The sequence below is a fragment of the Moschus berezovskii genome, chromosome 1 (assembly GCF_049115385.1).
Source record: "Moschus berezovskii isolate FMDL1 chromosome 1, NW_MosBer_1.0, whole genome shotgun sequence".
In the NCBI taxonomy this organism is placed as follows: domain Eukaryota; kingdom Metazoa; phylum Chordata; class Mammalia; order Artiodactyla; family Moschidae; genus Moschus; species Moschus berezovskii.
This window is the reverse complement of record NC_142460.1, coordinates 72,718,936-72,742,811: the sequence shown is the minus strand read 5'-3', so window position 1 is coordinate 72,742,811 and position 23,876 is coordinate 72,718,936. Positions and strand designations below refer to the sequence as shown.

Sequence of the window (23,876 nt, the reverse complement as noted above, 5' to 3'; positions counted from 1 at the left end):
TTGATGTTCTAGTTTCTATGTTATATTCCATCCCCAAATTCATCAGCTGTAGCTTCGCAACTTCAGCTTTTTTGCCGTTTAGCTGAAGGTGTGAATTCACAGGGGAATAACTTTATTGAAACATAACAATGAAATGTATCTTGACTAATAAATGTTTAAAAGGAAGAAAAATATAAAAATTCTATACAGAGATGCTTGACCAAAGGCTAGCACACAATACAGAAGGTTTTTTGAATTCTTTTAAAAAGTATTCAGCTTAAAACAGTTTTTCCTTTTTGTAAAGATATCTGTTGTTTTAACGGAAAACTGTATGGCAGAGAAGGTAAAATGAAATGCGTGCATCTATGTGGGAAGGCTTAAGGGTAAATTAAGTCTGTAATCCAGAAAAACTATGTTCAAGATTGCAGTGGATGGGAACAGAGAAGGGACAAACTTTAACTACAGGCAGGATTATTTGTCTTTTTGTATTTCATTTGGCTGCACTTTAATTTTCTCCTTCCTCTTTTTTTTTCTCACCTTTTTTTTTTTCTTAAGCTAAACTGACAGTGAAATGCTGTCTGAATAAGTCACAACTCACAGAAAACTGAACAGTGCATTGTAAAATAGGACACAAAACAAAAGACTTCATCTAAGAGCTGAGATCATCGGGCTGGGAAACACAGACCCAGTGCAGCAATTCAACAGTCTCTGAGAGCCTGAGACAGTTTCCACAATTTTTGATATGCTATTGCCCCCTGCTGTTCACAGTGAAGTACTGACAGCAGAAATAGGTTTTCCTAACACTCCAATGTTTTAGTGCAATGTTATCATGCTATCAGAGAAAGTTAGACAAAGCATTTCAAAGATTTAAAATAGAATAATTTAAGGAGTTGTTTTCTAAAAAGCTATTAAAGAAATCCCAAAGCACCTTCCCTACTCCCCAATATATCGAAAAGAAATGTATGATTTAGTTATTTGGCTAATGAGTGCAGTTTCCTCTTTAAGTTTCTGAAGAGAACAGAGCACAAGTCAATTGAGATAGCTTGGAGAAAAGCTGATGAAGTGAGCAGAGAAAATGGAGGGCAAAATGTGCCAAAGGAAAGAGTAATGAATAATTTACATACAACAGGGATGAAGCAGTTCAGTCCCGAGCAGATCGTTCACATTTTTCCAAGGATGTTGGATAAAACTGTTTTGTCTCCACAGAAGAGTGTGGATGGGCTATTTGTGAGCCTTCAGGTCTTCAGCCCCTTGCTCTTGGTTATGGAAACTTAAAACCATTAGGATGTGAATTTGGGTCCCTGAAGCAGAGCAGAAAGACAGAATCCTTGGAGCTGATTTCCTGTTTTATTCTGCCATTTCTAAAGGGGTCAGGTCTATCTCCTAGATGGAAGTCAGTCCCTGTGCAGATGTGTGTGTTTGAACATGGGAGTTCATGTTGTTTCAGAACTGTAGCAACTGTGGGCTGCTAGAATTATCTGTATTCCAGCTCTTCCATGGGATTAGGTAATAGCGTCCTGCCAGGATCCCCTCCCATTCAGTAAAAGCAATTTAAAAAGTAGGGGCCTTGTTTCAGCGTTTGGTTTTTGCTCAGACTCTTTCTCCATGAGGAACATGACTAGAGAAGAATCTTTTAATATTTAGAAAAATCACACGCATATTTATATACAAGATTACATCCTGTTAGGATAAACCTAGAAATCCAGCTTGAACTACTCTTCAAAGATTTAGATTTGGCTCTAGATATAGCTAAGAATGCTGTTTCTAACTTCTGAAGTCCCCACCTCAAATCACAAATGGTGGATTTTGAGATAAAAACTTGAGAGAATATTTACATCATTTATTTCAGATAACAATAAGCTGTTTCCTTAATACTTGAGGTAGTTGCATTCACAGTGTTGATTTTCGTGCTTATAGCATTTTGTTTCTTTCTCTTATGTGACATTTTAATATTTATTTACTCACTTAAATTTATATTCTTCATTATGTGCTGTGCTTAGTCGCTCAGTCGTGTCCTCCTCTGTGACCCCACGGAATGTAGCCCGCCAGGCTCCTCCATCCATGGGGTTTCCCAGGCAAGAAGAGTGGAGCAGGTTGCTAGGTCCTCCTCCAGGGGATCTTCTCAACTCAGGGATAGAACCCAAGTCTCCTGGGTCACCTGCACTGAGTCACCTGGGAAGCCCTTTTACATTTTAATATTAGCTGTTAATAAGAGAGATAGTCAAATAATTATGATCACTATTATTACTATGTCAAAAATAATAAATGCTTGGTGTTAGTCTACCTACAATTCAGTTTTTGGTGTAAAGTTCTTTGGTTACAAGAAGGAATATTTAGTTTACTTCACTAATAGGTATATCTTCTAATACTGGATGGCCTCTTGGCATTTCTTCTGCTGTTGATTTTTAGCACTGTTATCTGTGATTACATAAATGGAGTTGACTCGTCATGTTTATTCCAAAAAAGAGTATATAATGGATTACTATGGTGACAAGAAAGTAGACAAGTAATGGAACTGCCAAATAATTTCGAGACCAATAGATTAAGCCTAAGGCTCTTGAGAGTCCCTTGGACTGCAAGGAGATCCAACCAGTTCATTCTAAAGGAGATCAATCCTGGGTGTTCATTGGAAGGACTGATGCTGAAGCTGAAACTCCAATACTTTGGCCTCCTCATGCGACGAGGTGACTCACTGGAAAAGAGTCTGATGCTAGGAAGGATTGGGGGGTGGGAGGAGATGGGGACGACAGACAATGAGATGGCTGGATGGCATCACCGACTCGATGGACATGAGTTTGGGTGAACTCCGGGAGTTGGTGATGGACAGGGAGGCCTGGCCTGCTGTGATTCATGGGGTCGCAAAGAGTCGGACACGACTGAGCGACTGAACTGAACTGAACTGAAGGCTCTTAGCCAAGATTCAGGAATAAAAGCCCATCTGAGACAGAGTGTGCACCAAAATTGGGACCTTAACGGAGAAAACCATAGAACGCTCTTTCTGGAAATGGCAGTGGTGAATTTTCCACCATTTTTTTCCCCCCTCTGTAGCGATGGACAATCTTGGGTCCTTCAAGCGCCCACTCGGGCCCTTCTCTTGACAGCTTGGCCATCTGAGACCCCTGCGCAAGCGCGGATGAGGTGGCGGGGGAAGAAAAATTGAGGGTAAGGCCAGGTGCAATGGAGAAGGCAATGGCATCCCACTCCAGTACTTTTGCCTGGAAAATCTCATGGACGGAGGAGCCAGGTAAGCTGCCGTCCATGGGGTCGTGAAGAGTCAGACACGACTGAGCTACTTCACTTTCACGCATTGGAGAAGGAAATGGCAACCCACTCCAGTGTTCTTGCCTGGAGAATCCCAGGGACGGCGGAGCCTGGTGGGCTCCCATCTATGGGTTCTCATGGAGTCGGACACGACTGAAGAAACTTAGCAGCAGCAGCAGGTGCAAAGGCGCCGCCCCCGAGGGCGCAGGCGCACAGTCATCGGCTGGAGCGGGCGAGCGGAGGAGCGTAACTATGTGTGGAAACTTTGGAACTATTTTCTCGTGGCGGTGGTGGTGGTGGTAAGAACTGTATTTTAAACAGCGTAAAGGCGTCTTTTAATTTTAGTATTTTGTGATTCTTCTTCACATCAGGCATTGCCTGAAAGCATGTTCAGTTCAGTTCAGTTCAGTCGTTCAGTCGTGTCCGACTCTTTGCGACCCCATGAATCACAGCACGCCAGGCCTCCCTGTCCATCACCAACTCCCGGAGTTCACTCAAACTCATCTCCATCGAGTCGGTGATGGCATCCAGCCATCTCATTCTCTGTCGTCCCCTTCTCCTCCCGCCCCCAATCCTTCCCAGCATCAGAGTCTTTTCCAGTGAGTCACCTCGTCGCATGAGGAGGCCAAAGTATTGGAGTTTCAGCTTCAGCATCAGTCCTTCCAATGAACACCCAGGATTGATCTCCTTTAGAATGGACTGGTTGGATCTCCCCGCCGTACAAGGGACTCTCAAGAGTCTTCTCCAGCACCACAGTTCAAAAGCATCAATTCTTCAGCGATCAGCTTTCTTCACAGTCCAAGTCTCACATCCATACATGACCACTGGAAAAACCATAGCCTTGACTAGACAGACCTTTGTTGGTGAAGTAATGTCTCTGCTTTTTAATATGCTGTCTAGGTTGGTCATAACTTTCCTTCCAAGGAGTAAGCGTCTTTTAATTTAGAAAGTGCTAACATCGGAGTTTCATACGTGCGGTGGCTTCGTGTCTAGTAATATTGTCCCAAGGCATTTTGTAAGTGCTTCATTGCATACGGTGCCGGGCTAGCTGCTGATGAAGGAGAGAGCATAGACTGTGTTCCCATCCTCATGTTATTTTTAAGAGAATGTGAGACGAATAAAAAGAAGTCCTAAAGCATAGAGTTAGAAGAAAAAGGTAGCGTTTTGTTTCTATTTCAGTGAAATGTCTTTGGGGACGTTTGGTTAGTACTGGATGGAGTGGTTAAAACCGTTGAAGATACAAACCTCAAATTATCCACCTGAAAAGTTGGAATTCATGAATATAGATCCCTTCTATACAGCAAGAAATCTGCCTGTGTATCTCTCTCTCTTTTGCCTTTAATCCCATGTCTTCTCTGTTTGGATGACTGAAAACAATGGAAATTATTAGACTTCCTCATAATTGATCACTTTTACCAAAGCCAGATTGACAGATACGGTTGGGATTTAGGGAAAAAATAGCTGACATAACTTTGAAAATAAAAATGAATGTGCTGCTGAGATGTTGAAAATATATCGTTAAATAGACTAAGAGACATAGGAAATAATTTATATTATGTTTTAGGCTGGGTAGTATGAGGTTCATATTTAAATAGTCTCTTCTCTCAATTCAAATTGCCTTAGGCTTTGGTTATTTAAAAATATTTTATATCCATGAACACTTGTTTTATTATTGATGGGAATGTTTGCTTGTGGCCCAACTCTAATTTGTAATCTGGAAAGTTCATTTATTTATTCATTCCACATCTATTATATATTTACTGTGTGTCAGATACAATGACAATGATTGGACTTCATGTTCATTTTAGAGCATACTTAAAATTTTGTGAGGTTTATTTACCTAAATTCCAAGAAATCATGTATGGAGAACAAATCAAGGCAAGAGCAAGTGGTCCTAGTACATTTTGTCTAGATCTCTATTATAGCACTTACCACACTTTCCATTTTTACATTAATTTTGCCTAATGGAATGAGAGTAGTGCATGGTCTGAATTTGGTCATCAGCATGTTCTCAGCATCTGACACAAAACTTGAAACCTGATAGAGACCCAACAAGGGAGATTTGGATGAATTAAAGCACCGCATAAACATACATTGTTCTTTCTAAAGACATGTTTATTTTTGTTGGATATTAAGACTGTTTTACACTCTGAGATATCTTCCTCTAGGAAAAAGCAAAATCTTTTTGTTAAATCCCTTGTTTCCTAAAAATTTTCCAGAATTTGACGGAATATTGATCTGAAGCACTTTGACTTGACTGAAGAACTAACATTCTTTCTTAGTGGAATCTGATGAAAATCATTTTTGTGATAATTAAGATCTTCAGGTTTCAGCTGAGTATTTGCTTGATATTTATGAGAATAAATATTTTATATTAATCTTAATATTTTCCAATTTGCCTGGTGGGTAAAACCAGGCTTTGGAGATGCAGTTCTTGTTTGGGAGATGGTGATGATAAGAAAGCCTTCCTCAGTGATCAATGCAAAGAAATAGAGGAAAGCAACAGAATAGGAAAAACAAGAGATCTCTTCAAGAAAATTAGAGATTCCAAGGGAACATTTCATGCAAAGCTGGGCTCGATAAAGGACAGAAATGGTATGGACCTAACAGAAGCAGAAGATATTAAGAAGAGGTGGCAAGAATACACAGAAGAACTGTACAAAAAAGATCTTCACGACCAAGATAGTCATGATAACGTGATCACTGACCTAGAGCCAGACATCTTGGAATGTGAAGTCAAGTGGGCCTTAGAAAGCATCACTACAAACAAAGCTAGTGGAGGTGATGGAATTCCAGTTGAGCTATTTCAAATCCTGAAAGATGATGCTGTGAAAGTGTTGCACTCACTATGCCAGCAAATTTGGAAAACTCAGCAGTGGCCACAGGACTGGAAAAGGTCAGTCTTCATTCCAATCCCAAAGAAAGGCAATGCCAAAGAATGCTCAAACTACCGCACAATTGCACTCATCTCACACGCTAGTAAAGTTATGCTCAAAATTCTCCAAGCCAGGCTTCAGCAATATGTGAACCGTGAACTCCCAGATGTTCAAGCAGGTTTTAGAAAAGGCAGAGGCACAAGAGATCAAATTGCCAACATCTGTTGGATCAGGAAGAAAGCAAGAGAGTTCCAGAAAAACGTCTATTTCTGCTTCATTGACTATGCCAAAGCCTTTGACTGTGTGGATCACAATAAACTGTGGAACATTCTGAAAGAGATGGGAATACCAGACCACCTGATCTGCCTCTTGAGAAACCTGTATGCAGGTCAGGAAGCAACAGTTAGAACTGGACATGGAACAGACTGGTTCCAAATAGGAAAAGGAGTACGTCAAGGTTGTATATTGTCACCCTGCTTATTTAACTTATATGCAGAGTACATCATGAGGAACGCTGGGCTGGAAGAAGCACAAGCTGGAATCAAGATTGCTGGGAGAAATATCAATAACCTCAGATATGCAGATGACACCACCCTTATGGCAGAAAGTGAAGAGGAACTCAAAGGCCTCTTGATGAAAGTGAAAGAGGAGAGTGAAAAGTTTGGCTTGAAGCTCAACATTCAGAAAACTAAGATCATGGCATCTGGTCCCATCACTTCATGGGAAATAGACGGGGAAACAGTAGAAACAATGTCAGACTTTATTTTTTTGGGCTCCAAAATCACTGCAGATGCTGATTGCAGCCATGAAATTAAAAGACGCTTACTCCTTGGAAGGAAAGTTATGACCAACCTAGATAGCATATTAAAAAGCAGAGACATTACTTTGCCAACCAAGGTCCGTCTAGTCAAGGCTATGGTTTTTCCCGTGGTCATGTATGGATGTGAGAGTTGGACTGTGAAGAAAGCTGATTGCCGAGGAATTGATGCTTTTGAACTGTGTTGTTGGAGAAGACTCTTGAGAGTCCCTTGTACTGCAAGGAGATCCAACGAGTCCATTCTAAGGGAGATCAATCCTGGGTGCTCTTTGGAAGGACTGATGCTAAAGCTTAAACTGCAATACTTTGGCCACCTCATGTGACGAGTTGACTCACTGGAAAAGGCTCTGATGCTGGGAAAGGTTGTGGGCAGGAGGAGAAGGGGACGACCGAGAATGAGATGGCTGGATGGCATCACTGACTCTGTGGACATGAGTTTGAGTGAACTCCGGGAGTTGGTGATGGACAGGGAGGCCTGGCGTGCTGTGATTCATGGGGTTGCGGAGAGTCGGACACGGCTGAGCGACTGAACTGAACTGAATGATGGGCTTTCTGAAAAACTTTTCTCATTCATCCAGCATTTGTTGCTTTCTGTGTATTCAGTGGGTTTATGTCCATAAATACAAATTTATAAGTGCTTTGAGTATTAAACAATGCTGAAAGGAGAGAGCGATCATATGCAGCCAGAGGATTATGTAATTCAGATGAGATTCTTGATGATTCCCATTTAGGGTGGGAATTAATAGTAGTACCCTGGAGTAAAGTCCCTGGTACTTCATTTATTAGATATCGTATGGGACTGACTATTAAGTAAATTGTCCACTGCACAAAGAAAGCCACGAAAGGTGCAAACTTTATATCATGCTGCTAAGTTGCTTAAGTTGTGTTCGACTCTTTGTGACACTATGGCCTATAGCCTGCCTGGCTTGTTTGTCCATGGGTTTTCCCAGGCAAGAATACTGTAGTGGGTTGCCATTTCCTTCTCCAGGGGCTCTTCTTGACCCAGGGATTGAACCTACATCTTCTGCATTGCAGGCAGATTCTTTACTGCTGAGCCACCAGGGCATGGACTTATCAATTTGAATATTTATTAAGACAATTTTATGGCAGAAAGTAATATGTTTTCTTGTTCTAATAGAATTAGTATATTAGGATATATTTTCTGACAAATGGAAGTAAAATGTCTTGAGGAAGAGGTACTTTTTTGTTGTTGTTTAAATCCTCTGTATAGGGTAGTTGTGGCCTGCCTGAACTTGGACAAGTTACATAACTCCTTTGGCCTTCAAGTGAAGATATTAATACCTACCTCACTAAATTGGTTGACAGTACTAGACATGCCTGGCATATTGTTATCATTCAATAAATGTTTTTGAATGAATACCAGAGCTCTGAGTTTAATGTATGTGATAAAGCTTTGATAAGTTGCTGCTCACTTTTGCTTTGATTAAGAGGAATTTTAGAGGGATTAAATGTATGTGTAAATATGTATATTTGAATCTTTGAGCTTGTTAAGTGTTTCACATTTTATACTTACTACTGTAAGGTATTACCTAGGATGTAATGACATGCTTGGTGTCCTTTTTTATTTTCTGGAGTTGTACACATCCAGCATAAAGAAAATTATGATAATTTGACCTATTGAAAGGAAAATAGTGTCTCACAGTTATGTTTCTTTTGTAATCCTAAAATCCTGGAATCCTAGGTTTAAGAAGGGACTGTTTGAATTTCCCTTTATCAAGTGTATATTAGTCAGTTGTTACATGAAAGTATATATTCTGGGCCCTAGCGCTCTAACGATAAGTGAGTTACTATTGTCAAGTAGTTATAGTTCTTTGCATGAACATTTCCAGGGACAATTCACAATTACTAGCTTGATTTTTAGGAATCTCTCTTATGACCATTCAAAATTTGGGTTGGGAAGATCCCCTGGAGAAGGAAACGGTAACCCACTCCAGTATTCTTGCCTGGAGAATCCCATGGACGGAGAAGCCTGGTAGGTCCACGGGGTTGCATAGAGTCGGACACGACTGAGCGACGGAACGGAACGGAAATTTCATTTATTGGTGTTAGTTTTACTCTTTGGGTCACAAAAAATGTCAGATTCTTTAATAGAAATATCTTTCTTATTAAGATAATTAACTTTTTTTTTTTTCTCAAGGAGCTTCTGTTCTTCAAATTAAACATCACTGTATACTGCTGTTTCTCAAGCCTCTACTTCATCATCTTTCTTACTCCCATGAATGCCTTCCAGGTCATCTACTTACCTCTAAAGGTGTGGTGTGTCCGTGTGTGCTAAGTTGCTTCAGTCATCTCCAAGTCTTTGGGGCCCTATGGCCTGTAGCCTGCCAGGCTTTTATGTCCATAGAGTTCTCCAGGCAAGAATACTGGAGTGGGTTGCCATTTCCATCTCCAGGGGATCCTTCCAACCCAGGGATCAAACCTGCATCTCTTATGTCTCTTGCATTGGCAGGCAGGTTCTTTACCACTAGCACCACCTGGGAAGCCCAAAGTTGTGGTAGCCACTGGGTATTCAGGGCTCCAGATGTAGTCTGACCATTGCAGGATATAGCAGTATGATTACTTCCTGCATTCCAGATTCTGTCCCTGAAATCTCCCTGAGTGATCAGTGTGTAACTATTCAAAAGTACTGTATTTATTTTGCACAAGTTGCTATTAAGGTATTTTGGGGAAAAGGATAAATGACCTTTTTAATTTCTTGAAGCTCTTCTCATATACTATATGTGACATTCCAAATGGGAGTTATAATGAGGCAACCTGAATTCTGGGTTATTGAATTATTTGGAAGGCATTTTTGGTCCAGTTGATTAAAGCCACTGTTGTTCATACATTTTCTGACAGCTAAGAGATTTCTGACCAGCCAAGGAAGGATTTCTATAGTTTTGCATGGTCTGTTTCTATAAATTACTGTCTCACTGAAACTTTGTATTTATTTTTTGGTGAACAAAGAACATGACAGGGAAAGAACTGATCTACTTATAACTCTAAGCACTTTACTAAAAAAAACTTAGTATCTTCTCAACATTTTTATTTAAGTGAAACTCTCTTTATACCAGGTATACTCTGACTCAGTGTTTGGGACAAGTAGCCTTGCTGAGCAGAATGCCAGAAGATGCCAGTTACAACTCAGTGACAATTTATAGGTGCGTACACTGCTTTAGTCATTTAAGTGGAAGTGAAATGTTAGTTGCTCAGTCATGTCCAACTCTTTGTGACCCTATGAGCTGTAGCCTGCCAGGTTCCTCTGTCCATGGGATTCTCCAGGCAAGAATACTGGAGTGGGTTGCCATTCCCTTCTCCAGAGGATTTTCCCAACCCTGGGATCAAACCCCAAGTCTCCCTCATTGGAGGCAGATTCTTTACTGTTTGAGCTACAGGGAAGTCCTTTTAGTGAAAGGAAAGGACAGAGAGAGATGCAATAATTATTTGGAAGGTGGGGAGAGGGAAAAAAACTCTACTTAAAAAAGGGGGGAATGTTTGGAAGCAATGTGGATTAGAATTGGAGGTGCAGTGTGTTAGTTTCCTAGGACTGCCATAACAAATTACCACAAACTTTGGCTTAAAACAACAGAGATTTGTTCTCTCCTAGTCAGGAGGCCAGAAGTTCAAAATCAAGGTCGTTGGTAAGGCCATGCTCCCTCTGGAGACTCCATGGAAGAATCCTTCCTTGCTTCCTCCTAGCTTTGATGGCTCCTATGGCAACCCACTCCAGCATTCTTGCCTGGAGAATCCCAGGGACAGGGGAGCCTGGTGAGCTGCCATCTATGGGGTTGCACAGAGTTGGACATGACTGAAGTGACTTAGCAGCAGCAGCAGGCATTCCTTGGCTTATAGGTGCATTGTACCTGTCTGTGTTTTAATGTGGCTTTCTTTCCTGTGTCTCCTTGTGTCTGTCCAGATCTGTCTCTCCTTTTCTTATAAAGGCACCAGTCATTGGATTAGGACCCAATCTAAGAAGAAGTGAGATGAGAGTGAAAAAACTGGCTTAAAACTCAACATACAGAAAACTAAGATCATGGCATCTCGTCTCATCACTTCATGGCAAATAGATGGGGAAACAATGGAAACAGTGATAGACTTTATTTTTTTGGGCTCCAAAATCACTGCAGATGGTGACCGCAGCCATGAAATTAAAAGACGCTTGCTCTTTGGAAGAAAAGCTATGACCAACCTAGACAACATATTAAAAAGCACAGTCATTACTTTGCCAACTAAGGTCTGTCTAGTCAAGGCTATGGTTTTTCCTGTAATCATGTATGGATGTGAGAGTCGGACCATAAAGAAAGCTGGTTGCCGAAGAATTGATGCTTTTGAACTGTGGTATTGGAGAAGACTCTTGAGAGTCCCTTGGACTGCAAGGAGATCTAACCAGTCCATCCTAAAGGAAATCAGTCCTGAGCATTCATTGGAAGGACTGATGCTGAAGCTGAAACTCCAATACTTTGGCCACCTGATGCGAAGAACTGACTCATTGGAAGAGACCCTGATGCTGGGAAAGATTGAATGCAGGAGGAGAAAGGGATGAGAAGGGGACAACAGAGGATGAAATGGTTGGATGGCATCACCGACTCAATGGACATGAGTTTGAGTAAACGCTGGGAGTTGGTGATGGACAGGGAGGCCTGGCATGCTATAGTCCATGGAGTCGCAAAGAGTCAGACACAACTGAGTGACTGAACTGAACTAATCCAGCATAATCTCATTTTAACTCGATTACATGTTAAGACATTTTTTTTCCCCAAGTAAGTCATATTTACTGGTACTAGGGGTTAGTATTTGAATGTATCTTTTTGGGAACACAGTTTAACCTACAACAGGTGAGACAGCACTAAATCAGGGAACACTTTAAATGATAGATAGAAGAAGAATGCTGCTGCTGCTGCTAAGTCACTTCAGTCGTGTCCGACTCTGTGTGACCCCATAGATGGAAGCCCACCAGGCTCCCCCGTCCCTGGGATTCTCCAGGCAAGAACACTGGAGTGGGTTGCCATTGCCTTCTCCAATGTGTGAAAGTGGAAAGTGAAAAGTGAAAGTGAAGTCGCTCAGTCGTGTCCGACCCTTAGCGACCCCACGGACTGCAGCCTACCAGGCTCCTCCATCCATGGGATTTTCTAGGCAATAGTACTGGAGTGGCTTGCCATTGCCTTCTCCGATAGAAGAAGAATAAATAGGTTTTATTTATAAGCCAGTGGAATTGCTGTAAATTTTAAGCAAGAGTATAGCTAGTAAAGGAAGGTCTGGTAGCAAGCAATATGCTTCAGTATACTGAATTGAAAATGAAGTTTAGCGGCTAGGATATTAATTAGTTGCAATGTTCCAGGAATAACATGAAGGGAAGTTTATCAAGAAAGATGGAGAAGAGTGTATTTTACAAAGGTAGCTCCAAAATTGTCCTCACACCACTTGCTCTTCTGTAACGAGACCGCCTTAAACCTTATCAGTAGTTGGTGTCTGTTTCTTTACCCATGAACATGGGCAGAGTCACTGACTGCTTTGACCAATAGAATAGAGGAAAGTGATACCACCCAGTTATATGCAAAGACTTTCCTTGGCCCAGCAGCTTTAATCCCCGTAGCTGTGACATAGGTGGTCTTCCCTGAGATCACCATGCTTGGTGTGTCTCAATTTGGTATTTCTGATCCATATGGAGAGGCCCTAGAGCAGGACCGTGAGTTGAGGCAAGTGGGTTTTCTCGGGTGCAGAATTTAAGGAAATGCTGTCTCTCAGGTGTACTTGCACAATACTGAGAGTGAGCACCTCCTTAAATTTTGCACAGTGGGAGAGTCACTCTTAAGAAGGCACTCATTCACAAGGTTCAGTAAGTACGGTGGCAGCACTTGGGAATTAGTGCCTCCTTAAATTTTGTGCCCAAGGCACCTCTTGTTGCCTTACCCTAGTCCTTGCCCTTCCTGGAGGATGACATACCAAGTGGAGAGAAAGACAGAGAGGGAGAAGGGCAGGGGGGAGGAGAGAAGGAGTGGGTAGTGAGATTGAGCAGAAGAAAGAGAGAGAATGAAGTACCAGAGAGGTGCTGTCTTGAATATTGATCCTCTGGCCTCAATTACTAGTTTGTACCAGGTAGATGAGATGAACCACTTAGTTGAGCCATTGTTAATTCCTGACCCACAAAATCAAGAGTGAATTTGTTATACAGCAAAGTACCCTCAAGTCTTGCTAGATTTATGTAGGGTTGATAGTTGACTGAGAAATACCAGGTAGCTTTGTATTTATGCAATTCTGATGGAGCAGAATATGTCTGATTGCTACTTAGGGAGAGGGATGAAGAAAGTGATGGAGAGAGATTATAGTCACTGGCAGCCTAGGAAATAGAATTTAAAGCCTTACTTCTTCAACTCACTGCTTAAATTACATAGCCATGCAACTTTTAATGTTTGAAGTTGGCCAGAAAAGAAGATATATACATTCACAGTTTGAGTCTTTATAGAAACAAAGTCTGTTTTGGTCTATGACATGTAAAGTGTTGTGAAATTCTTATTTTTAAAGCAGATGGTCTGAATTCTGATGCAAAATAAATACAATTGTCCTTGGATCTCATTAACCCTCATATGAGATGGAGGGAAGTCTGTATAGTTATTTCTTCTTGGCTTTGTCTGAACAAATTAAGCATTGAATGAAAAGTTTATTTTTACAAAGGCTGCATTTACTAATTTTTTATTGAGTACTTGTGTTTCACAGTAATTTACACATTCTTTCAAATGGTTGTTGGCATATTTATTTATTTTCCTTTGAGTACTTTATAATTACTTGTAAACAAGGCTGAGAAAAAGGAAATTTTGGAAGAAAAAAGTCAAGAAAGGAATTATTTGGTAGAGGAGGGTATTGCATACAAAATTAAATATGATATTTTTATAAGCCTTCAGTTCATTTTATAGATGTCTCTGCTTACTCCTACAAGTGGGCAGTGAGTAAAGATTTCCTGACCCATTGTTCATTTCAACAAGGTGTTAGGCATGTTAATGACCTCCTAAAGTAGTTATAATTGGACTACACAATTTAGCACCTAATTATATACTGTCTTGTATTGTTCATTATTATATCATTGTATGATTCTTCTTTCCACAAGTAGATTACATGATCTTAAAAGGCAGAGACCATATCTTATACTTCCGTGTTTGCATTCCATTTAGTATAGTGCTGGGCGTGGTATTCACTTGGGAAAATTTTAATTGATAGAAGTATATTAAGTAATTCTAGTCTCTCAGAATTCGTGAATGTGTCTATGGAGCATTTGTTATAGCTCTGGAGTTAAGGGCACAGAGATAGGCAAGTTACTTTTCCTTTCCCTAGGGAATTTGTCACTAAGTGAAAGTACCAAGGTGAAGGATTGCTTTGACTGATGAAGTCACTTATTCTTTTTTCCTTTAGTGTCAGACCAGGGCAGTTGAGAAGCAGAGAGGCATGTGCCATTGTACTACCATTATCATTTTGATACAAATGATGGTTGACATTTTGTCCCCTTCATTTCTTCAGTTGGACAAGCCAACTAATGGTGTCTGACCTGGAGAAAGATGGGTGTCTCTTTTGGCTGAGTAGCTAGGCTAAGTGGGTTAGCAGCCTTTACTTTTCTCTTGTTTTGAGCGAGCATGCTGTTTCTCAGGGCATTAGATCTACATTATTATTTTTTATTGTAGTAAAATGTAAATAATGCAAAATTTCCTATTTTAATCATTCCTTAAAAATTTTTTTAATCGAAATATAATTGATTTACAATGTTGCATTAGTTTCAGGTGTATAACAAAGTTATTCAGTTTATATATATATATTCAGTTCAGTTCAGTTGCTCAGTCGTGTCCGACTCTTTGCGACCCCATGAACCACAGCATGCCAGGCCTCCCTGTCCATCACCAACTCTCAGAGTCCACCCAAACCCATGTCCATTTAGTCAGTGATGCCATCCAACCATCTCATCCTCTGTTGTCCCCTTCTCCTCCTGCCCTCAATCTTTCCCATCATCAGGGTCTTTTCCAATGAGTCAGCTCTTCGCATCAGGTGGCCAAAGTATTGGAGTTTCAGCTTCAACATCAGTCCTTCCAGTGAACACCCAGGACTGATCTCCTTTAGGATGGACTGGTTGGATCTCCTTGCAGTCCAAGGGATTCTCAAGAGTCTTCTCCAACACCACAGTTCAAAAGCATCAATTCTTTGGTGCTCAGTTTTCTTCTTTACAGATCAACTCCATACATGACCACTGGAAAAACCATAACCTTGACTAGACGAACTTTGTTGGCAAAGTAATGTCTCTGCTTTTCAATAAGCTGTCTAGGTTGGTCATACCTTTCTTTCCAAGGAGTAAGCGTCCTTTAATTTCATGGCTGCAATCAGCATCTGCAGTGATTTTGGAGTCCCCCAAAATCAAGTCAGCCACTGTTTCCACTGTTTCCCCATCTATTTGCCGTGAAGTGATGAGACTGGATGCCATGATCTTAGTTTTCTGAAGTTTCAGCCAACTTTTTCACCCTCTTCTTTCACTTTCATCAAGAGGCTCTGTGGTTCTTCTTCACTTTCTGCCATATATGTTTATTATTTATGTAGGCTTCCCTGGTGACTCAGATAGTAAAGAATCTGCCTGCAATGCAGGAGACTTGAGTTTGATCCCTGGGCCAGGAAGATCCCCTGGAGAAGGGAATGGCAACCCACTCCAGTATTCTTGCCTGGAGAAATCCATGGACAGAGGAGTCTGGCAGGCTACAGTCTATGGGGTCACAAAGAGTCATACACGACTGGGTGACTAATGCTTTTACTTTCTCTTTCATATATGTATGAATCACGAATCACTTTCTATATATGTATGTGTGTGTGTATATATATATATATATAGAGAGAGAGACAAAGAGCAAGAGAGATATTCTTTTCCATTATAGGTTATTGCAGGATACTGACTATAGTTTCCTGTGCTATAAGATAAGTCATGGTTGGTTATCTATTTTATGTGTAGTACTGTGTATATTTTAATCCAAATTCCTTTTTTATCCCTCCCCTCTTCCCCTTTGGTAACCATAAATTTGTTTTCTAAGTCTGTGTGTCGACTTCTATTTTGTAAATAAATTCATTTATATCATGTTTTAGATTTCAATATCATATGATATGTGTTTTCTCATTTTAGCTTACTTCACTTAATATGATTATTTTTCTAGGTCCATCAACATTGCTGCAGATGGCATTGTTTCATTGTTTTTCATGACTGAGTAATACTCATTTTAAACATTCTTGAATATACAGTTAAGTGGTATTAAGTGTATTCACATTGTTGTACAACTATCACCAATATCTATCTCTAGGTCTTTTTCATCATGTAAAATTGAAACTCTGTACCCATTGAACAATAATACCCCATTTCCCTTTCCCTAAGCCCCTAGTACCAACTATTATAATTTCTGTCTCTATCAATTTGATAACTCTAGGGACCTCTTGGCTCAGCAGTAAAGAATCTGCCCGCAGTGCAGGAGCCACAGGAGATGTGGGTTTGATCCCTGGATCGGGAAGATCCCATGGAGGAGGGCACAGCAACCCAGTATTCTTTCCTGGAGAATCCCATGGACAGAGGATGCTGGTGGGCTACGGTCAATAGCATTGCAAAAAGTCAAACACGACTAAAGCAGCTTACCATGCACACACGCAAGGACCTCTTATAAGTGGAATCACAGTGTTATTTGTTCATTTGTGCTTAGCTTACTTCACTTACCATGATATCTTTAAGTTTCATCCATATTGTAGCATGAATCAGAATTCTATTTCTTTTAGGAATGAATAGTATTATAATTTTGGAGAAGGAAATGGCAACCTACTCCAGTATTCTTGCCTGGAGAATCCCAGGGGCGGGGGAGCCTAGTGGGCTGCTGTCTATGGGGTTGCACAGAGTCGGATACGACTGTAGCGACTTAGCAGCAGCAGCAGTATTATAATTTATGTATATATCACATTTGTTTATCCATTAATCCATTGGTAAACATCTGGGTAGCTTCCACCTTTTGGCTAGTGTGAATAATGCTGGCATGAGCATGAGTGTACAAGTACAGATCACAGTGTTATGATCACCAACACTGATTTGATGCTTATGGTGAGCAAAATACCCTTATCTGCTGTTAAACTATCTGGAAGAATCAACATGTCTCTGGAATTTGACAGGTTGAATTCAGAGACTTAAGTACTCTTAGGAAAATGTGGCCTGACAACATTTTTTTAGATTAAGACTATGACCCGTATTTGCATTCAGTGACTATGCCTTGTTTATTTATTCCTCAGAATGCTTCTTGTCTCCATCTTTCTGCTTGTCACTGTTCCAATGTGTGTTTTAATCGACTCATTGCCATGCAGCAGGACTGTAGTCACGTTCTAACTAGTTTGTCTAACTTGCTTCCCCCTTTCCAGGTTTTCTAATAAATTACTGCTTTTGGTCATCAGACTTTCAGTTCAGTTCAGTTCAGTTCAGTCGCTCAGTCGTGTCCGACTCTCCGCGACCCCATGAATCACAGCACGCCAGGCCTCCCTGTCCATCACCAACTCCCGGAGTACACTCAAACTCATGTCCACAGAGTCGGTGATGCCATCCAGCCATCTCATTCTCCGTCGTCCCCTTCTCCTCCCGCCCCCAACCTTTCCCAGCATCAGAGTCCTTTCCAGTGAGTCAACTCGTCTCATGAGGTGGCCAAAGTATTGGAGTTTCAGCTTTAGCATCAGTCCCTCCAATGAACATCCAGGATTGATCTCCTTTAGAATGGACTGGTTGGATCTCCTTGCAGTATAAGGGACTCTCAAGAGTCTTCTCCAACACCACAGTTCAAAAGCATCGATTCTTCGGCGATCAGCTTTCTTCACAGTCCAACTCTCACATCCATACATGACCACGGGAAAAACCATTGCCTTGACTAGACGGACCTTGGTCGGCAAAGTAATGTCTCTGCTTTTTAATATACTATCAAGGTTGGTCATAACTTTCCTTCCAAGGAGCAAGCGTCTTTTAATTTCATGGCTGCAATCAGCATCTGCAGTGATTTTGGAGCCCAAAAAAACAAAGTCTGACACTGTTTCCACTGTTTTTCCATCTATTTCCCATGAAGTGATGGGACCAGATGCCATGATCTTTGTTTTCTGAATGTTGAGCTTCAAGAGACTTGAGCATCGTGGAAACAAATCCCCACAGATAGTGAGGGAGCAATATGGTTGCTCAATAATTTTTACTATTTATTTTGATTTATCCTAAGGCCAGCGGGAAGCCATTAAAAGGCTGTAAGCCATTAAGAGGATGTTTTTTTTAAAGAATGGCTCTGAGGAGTCCAGGGTAGATGAAGAGAAATTAATTAGAAGTCTGTTACAACTAGGAGTTCTCTTACCAGGCTAAGGATCCCACATCCCGCCACTAAAAGATCTCGTGTGCCACAACTAGGGCCTGGTGCAGCCAAATAAGTAAATAAATAAGAATACTAAAAAGAAGAAGACTGTTACAGGGGAGGGAGATACTAGCAGCCAAATCAGACTAGTGTGAGTAGGGTAATGAACCCCTGAAAGGTATTTCCACAGTGGAATCCATGTATCTTGGGCATTGAGGGGCACTGAGGTTTAAAGAGGAGTGCCAGGTTTCTGGGCTTTCCAGGTAGCCCTAGTGGTAAAGAACCACCTGCCAATGCAGGAGACTTTACTGAACAAAAACTTTCAGTCCCCATCATGTATAGGACAAAGCTCAAGCTTGTTTGAAGGAGTTTTGTAACCTGGCACCAGCTTACCTTTCAAGTTCTGCTTCTATTTCCTTAAACAAACTTTACTCAGAGTCAAAATTGAGTCTTTTCATTATCCTCTGTACAAATCACTGTTATTTTGACTTTTGCTCTTCATTCTACCATGTAAAACCTTTTTCATTTTGCCTTCAAGTGTGAACTCAAACCTCACTGTCTCTGCTAAATCTTTTGAAAAAATAACCAATTTTGAAAATGGTTGCTTGCTCTTTTGAATATTTGCACACTCAACTGTAAGATTAATCATGCTAATGAGGCGTTTGTGATAGCTCATTTTTTCTGAGTTCTCTGGATTGGCCTAAGTGCTTTAGTAGCATTATTTCATCTTTGCAGTAACATGTGACATATACGCTATTAATGTACATTATACAGATGATGAGACACTAATGTCCCAAATCATGCAGTTAGCAAATGGCAATCGAGGGCTTGATCACAAGTTTTCTGCTGATAAAGCATTATCCAAAATGTGTGTTTACTATCTTAATTAGATTATAGGCCTGTAGATGAATAGGGTATATGCTGTTAATGGTATCTTCCATAGGGACTGCCTGTGGGGGTCAAAGTGAAAAAAAGACTGCTTGTTGAATGGAATTTTTTTCTTTATAATTAGCTCACTGTGGATTAGCTTAGCATGATTTTTCAAACCGTTTAGTTTCTGCTGTTTCTTCAAGACCAGGAAGGCTTCCTGACTGCTCACATCTGATCAGGTACCCTCCTGAGGAAATTCCAACGGAGCACATGCCACACTGACTGTATTTAACTGTTACCTGCTTATTTCCTCCACAACATCTTTGCTTGAATTCCTAGTATCTAGAACAATATCCAGCACATATGCACAGTAAATGCTTATTAAATGAATTAACTGCATATGTGGCTAGTAATCTTCTGAAGAGTTGGTTTCTAAATGTGTTGCTGTTACAGAGTTGAGTAATACCTAAGTCCAATACAGTTGAAAAGGGTATATCCTCAAGGAAGCATAATGGTAATATAAATTAAAACTGTTATTTACTTAATTGTACTGTAACTTTCATTACATGGTATAATGGTATTTATGGTTACTTTTAACAAAGGCTCTTTGATGGTAAGGAGTTAACATCTTTATTCACAGAAGAATGATCCTGAGTTTTAAAGGCATGGGTGTATTTTGGTCCCTAGGTAATTTGGGAGCAGACATGATTCAGTGTTTCATAAAATGTTCTTTAAAATTAGCAAGTTCTATTTTATTTCTGGATGTGTGCTGTACACACAACTTTCTGATTAATAATGGAATTTCTCAAATACGGTGATACTCAAAAACCAATGCCATAGAGAGTAGACATTAATATTTTGGTCACTGGAAAAAATATTTTGCCCACAAAATAGCAAATGATTCTTTATATTTAATTATTTATGAGTCAGCTGTGTCTTTAAAAAATTGAAGTGGAAAAGCATAGAACCTGACTTAGACAATGGTGCTGTTACTAAAAAAAAATTTCCCCAGAGATCTTGCCTGAGAAGCCATCAAAGCTCTTCATCTCACTCCACAGATCACACAGCAGCACCTGGTACAATGCTTTGCACACAGTACACCTGCAACAAATACTTTTTAATTTTGTCAGTTCAGTAGAATACATTAGTCTCGAGAAACATTTGTCTATCATTTTCCCTTCATGACGTACATGATTGATGTTGCTTCTACCTTCTAATGCATCTCTCCGTGTCTATTGAAAGTAGTTTCATGTGTACTAGCTGCAGCTGCCCTTTCTCCTGAATTATGGAGTGTGTATGAGAATGCAGTCATGTAGAGGTTATAGTAACAGTAACAGTAACGATGGTGATGCAACTAGAATACTTCAAACGTCAGTCTGATCACTGCTTCGTTTATAACCCTGCAATAGCTTCTTGTTGCCTAGTGTCAGTCCCTCAACTTGTTGGGACTCGAGGCTCAGCATGGTGGCAGTGTCAGCAGAATCTGCGTTCTTGTGCCCCTAAAGGACGCAGATTCACTTTGGTAAAGGCCTCTAGCCCCCAACCACATTCCATACCACAGGACTGTCTGAAAAGTACTGAAGACAAGTAGAAATAACAACTTGGTATTCAGTGTGAGCTCAGCTTGTTTCCTAGTCAGATAGTGTGTATATATAGATTCCTGGGTGCTCAGGTATTGTGAACTACTCTCGGGACATCTCAAAGAAGCAGTTTGATATGAAACAGCTTCCACCTTGGGACCTTACTGAGGGTTTTTTTTTTTTTTTAATAGGATGACAGAAATACTTTGTCCTGTTGTGAATTTAGAGGGACCTCACAGCAAAGATAGAGTCATCCGACTTTGATGGATATTTGAGCACCACACTGCCATTTCCCACTTTTGGCACTTTAATTCTGAGAAAATCTCAGCTTTTCTACATAACAGAATTTTAATTTTCACTGGATTTCAGGTATTAAAATTTTCCCCCCTTATAAGCTTTTTTCCTCTTAGAAGTTTACAGTACTTCCTGAAGATTTCCCAAGGTAATTTAGAGCAATTGAGTCACTGATGAATTCTTCTTTAATATCCTAAGGCTAAAGTAATAAATAATTAATTGATTTTTTTTTTTGTAGTCACATTGTGGTATAATGGAAAGAGAGATTAGTTTCAAATTCTGGTTCTACAATGTACATACTGTAGGACATTGGGCAATGCAATTCCTTCCTTCAGCAAATTCTGGAGTTCTTGCTTTGTACCAGACACAGTGTTAAAGCTCAGAGAAAAACTTGAGAAGTCACATAGAAATAATCTCTGTGTTTTCAGAGATTTTAGCTACTGGGAGAGGTTGGCAGGTAAATCTGAGATTTCATGAGTATACCATGGAGCTATGTAGAATGGTACTGCCGTGTGGAATTAAACCCAAGGCAGGTGTGAACTGGGAGTGGAGGAGGGTGTTCAGGAAGGTTTCTTAGGGAAAGTCTTGCTTAAACTGAGTCTTAAAGCCATGTGCAATTTAGTTGAATATAGATATAGAAAGAACATTCCAGTGACCTGAGCAAAGCTAACAGGAAAACATGAACTACAATAATAAGGTATATATTCATGGGGTCGCGGAGAGTCGGACACGACTGAGCGACTGAACTGAACTGAACAGATCAGTATTTACTGTTCAGTATTATTGATATGAAAGTGTCATTTTGAGGAGAAAAAGAAGATAAATCTAGACTAATGTTTCCATTTCCTTTTCTCCAAAATGAAAATAATTATATCTATCATGTGGATTTGTTGTAAGTACTCAGTAAAATAGGATATGTAGAGAACGCAGCATGTTGATGTTAAAAACTTCTCTCCTTTCTTCCTCCACCACAGGCCGCCCCTGCCTTTTCACACTTCTGATTTTCCTAAGTGGAAAAAAAGCCCTAAGGATGGTTATCAGTTTGGAAATTATGGCTATGTTTAGGAAAGTGGTGGAAGAGTCAAGGGGTTTAGAACTCTGTTCTTTTTCTGACCTGGATTGCAGCCTGTCGAATTGAATGGGGACAGTCGCTGGCAGCAACAATACTTTATTCTGACACTGCAGTTTCCTGTGTCATCACAATTGGTATGCGAGGAGGGCACTAGTTCCCAAAGAGCACTGTATTCTTGGTCTGTTTGTTTGATTTGCTGAGTTCATCACTGAGCACAGGTCATGTGCACTGGGGCACTTGGAAAAAACATGGGAACGACACTGCTGTGTATATTCTCATTTCTTTCACCATTTTGAAGTCTCTGAATTTGGACGTATTACAGGGAACTTCCTTTACCTATGAGTTTTTTTTTCGTTTTTTTTTTCTGGGTAAGGATCACTGCTTTTGAGGATTTTTGGTTTACATTTGATATTTCTTTCAGGGAGCTTTGCCTCAATTATTGGGTTGGGTTCTGACAAGAGTTATTTCATCTGGAGAGATTTTATTCATTTTACCATTTATTATTAATAAGAAATTGATGTTTATACTCAAATGTAGTTTTCCCAAATGTTTGTCATTTGCAAACATCTTTCATGGATTTTTGTCATACTCAGATATCTTCTGTGCTGTTATTTATTCAATATTTTTAAAAAATTTCCAACCTTTAAAAAAACCTACATGAATTTAGCCTCATTCTAAGCAATAATATTTATGAATTCATGGACTTGAAGCTAGTTATAAGTTGCTAATACATATTCAGAGAAGTGTTAAAATTAAAAATGATCCAAGCTGCCAGCTAATACAGGAATCAACAGACACAGTCAAGTGTATTCATTTATTAATTGTCTGTGGCTGCTTTTGGAAAAGGCAATGGCACCCAACTCCAGTACTCTTGCCTGGAAAATCCCATGAACGGAGGAGCCTGGTGGGCTGCAGTCCATGGCGTCACTAAGAGTCGGACACAACTGGGAGACTTCACTTTCACTTTTCACTTCCATGCATTGGAGAAGGAAATGGCAACTCAGTCTAGTGTTCTTGCCTGGAGATCCCAGGGATGGGGGAGCCTGGTGGGCTGCTGTCTATGGGGTTGCACAGAGTTGGACACAACTGAAGCGACTTAGTAGCAGCAGCAGCAGCAGCATGACTGCTTTTACCTGTAACAGCAGAGCAGTTGAGACAAAGATTGGCCCACAATGACTAGCATATTTATTATTTGACTCTTTTAGAAAAACTTGCCAAACTCTGACCTAAAATTGTCTCCATATCATCAATACAACACATAGCACACTCTGTAAACATTACAGGGTGGTTTTGAATAAAAAGTATACATTAAATCTTTAATCACATTTTTTCCAGAACCAGCAAATACTTTACCATTTTATTCTGGAACTGATGTATTTAATTATAAATAACTCATGTTCCAAGAACTTTGGTGACAAATCTGTTTGACTCAAAGAAAGACATAGACGTTGAGGGTAATTTGTATATTTTTAAATAAAGGGAATATTTTCTTATAAAAATATACAATGATACAAAAATACATAAAGTTAGAAGTAAAAATTTCCCTGCGAGGAAACTTTAATCTCATCCACTAAAAACCACATTCCTTGTATTTCCTCTGAGTCATTTTCTGTGCATATTCAAGATTAAATACTTTTTATCTCCTTTAAAATATAACTTCTTTTTTTAATGAAAAAAGATATCAATGTTGCAACCTCTTTTTATAACATATATATTTCTGTTGAGAAATCTAAGTAATATGGATAAAATTATAAATTGTTT

At 40.0% G+C, this 23,876-nt stretch overlaps 1 long non-coding RNA gene and 1 pseudogene across 1 annotated transcript in view; both read right to left on the bottom strand.

Annotated features, from left to right (window-relative positions):
* Window positions 1–2,270: 2,270 nt before the first annotated feature.
* On the bottom strand, window positions 2,271–3,008 carry LOC129551415 (phosphatidylinositol N-acetylglucosaminyltransferase subunit P pseudogene; annotated as a pseudogene).
* A 19,907-nt stretch (window positions 3,009–22,915) lies between these two features.
* LOC148778747 (uncharacterized) overlaps window positions 22,916–23,876 on the bottom strand; it is a 42,709-nt gene continuing 41,748 nt past the window's right edge. Inside the window, exon 3 of the long non-coding RNA XR_016037518.1 lies at window positions 22,916–23,248. This is a non-coding gene — a long non-coding RNA (uncharacterized LOC148778747). The remainder of the gene's footprint in view (window positions 23,249–23,876) is intronic.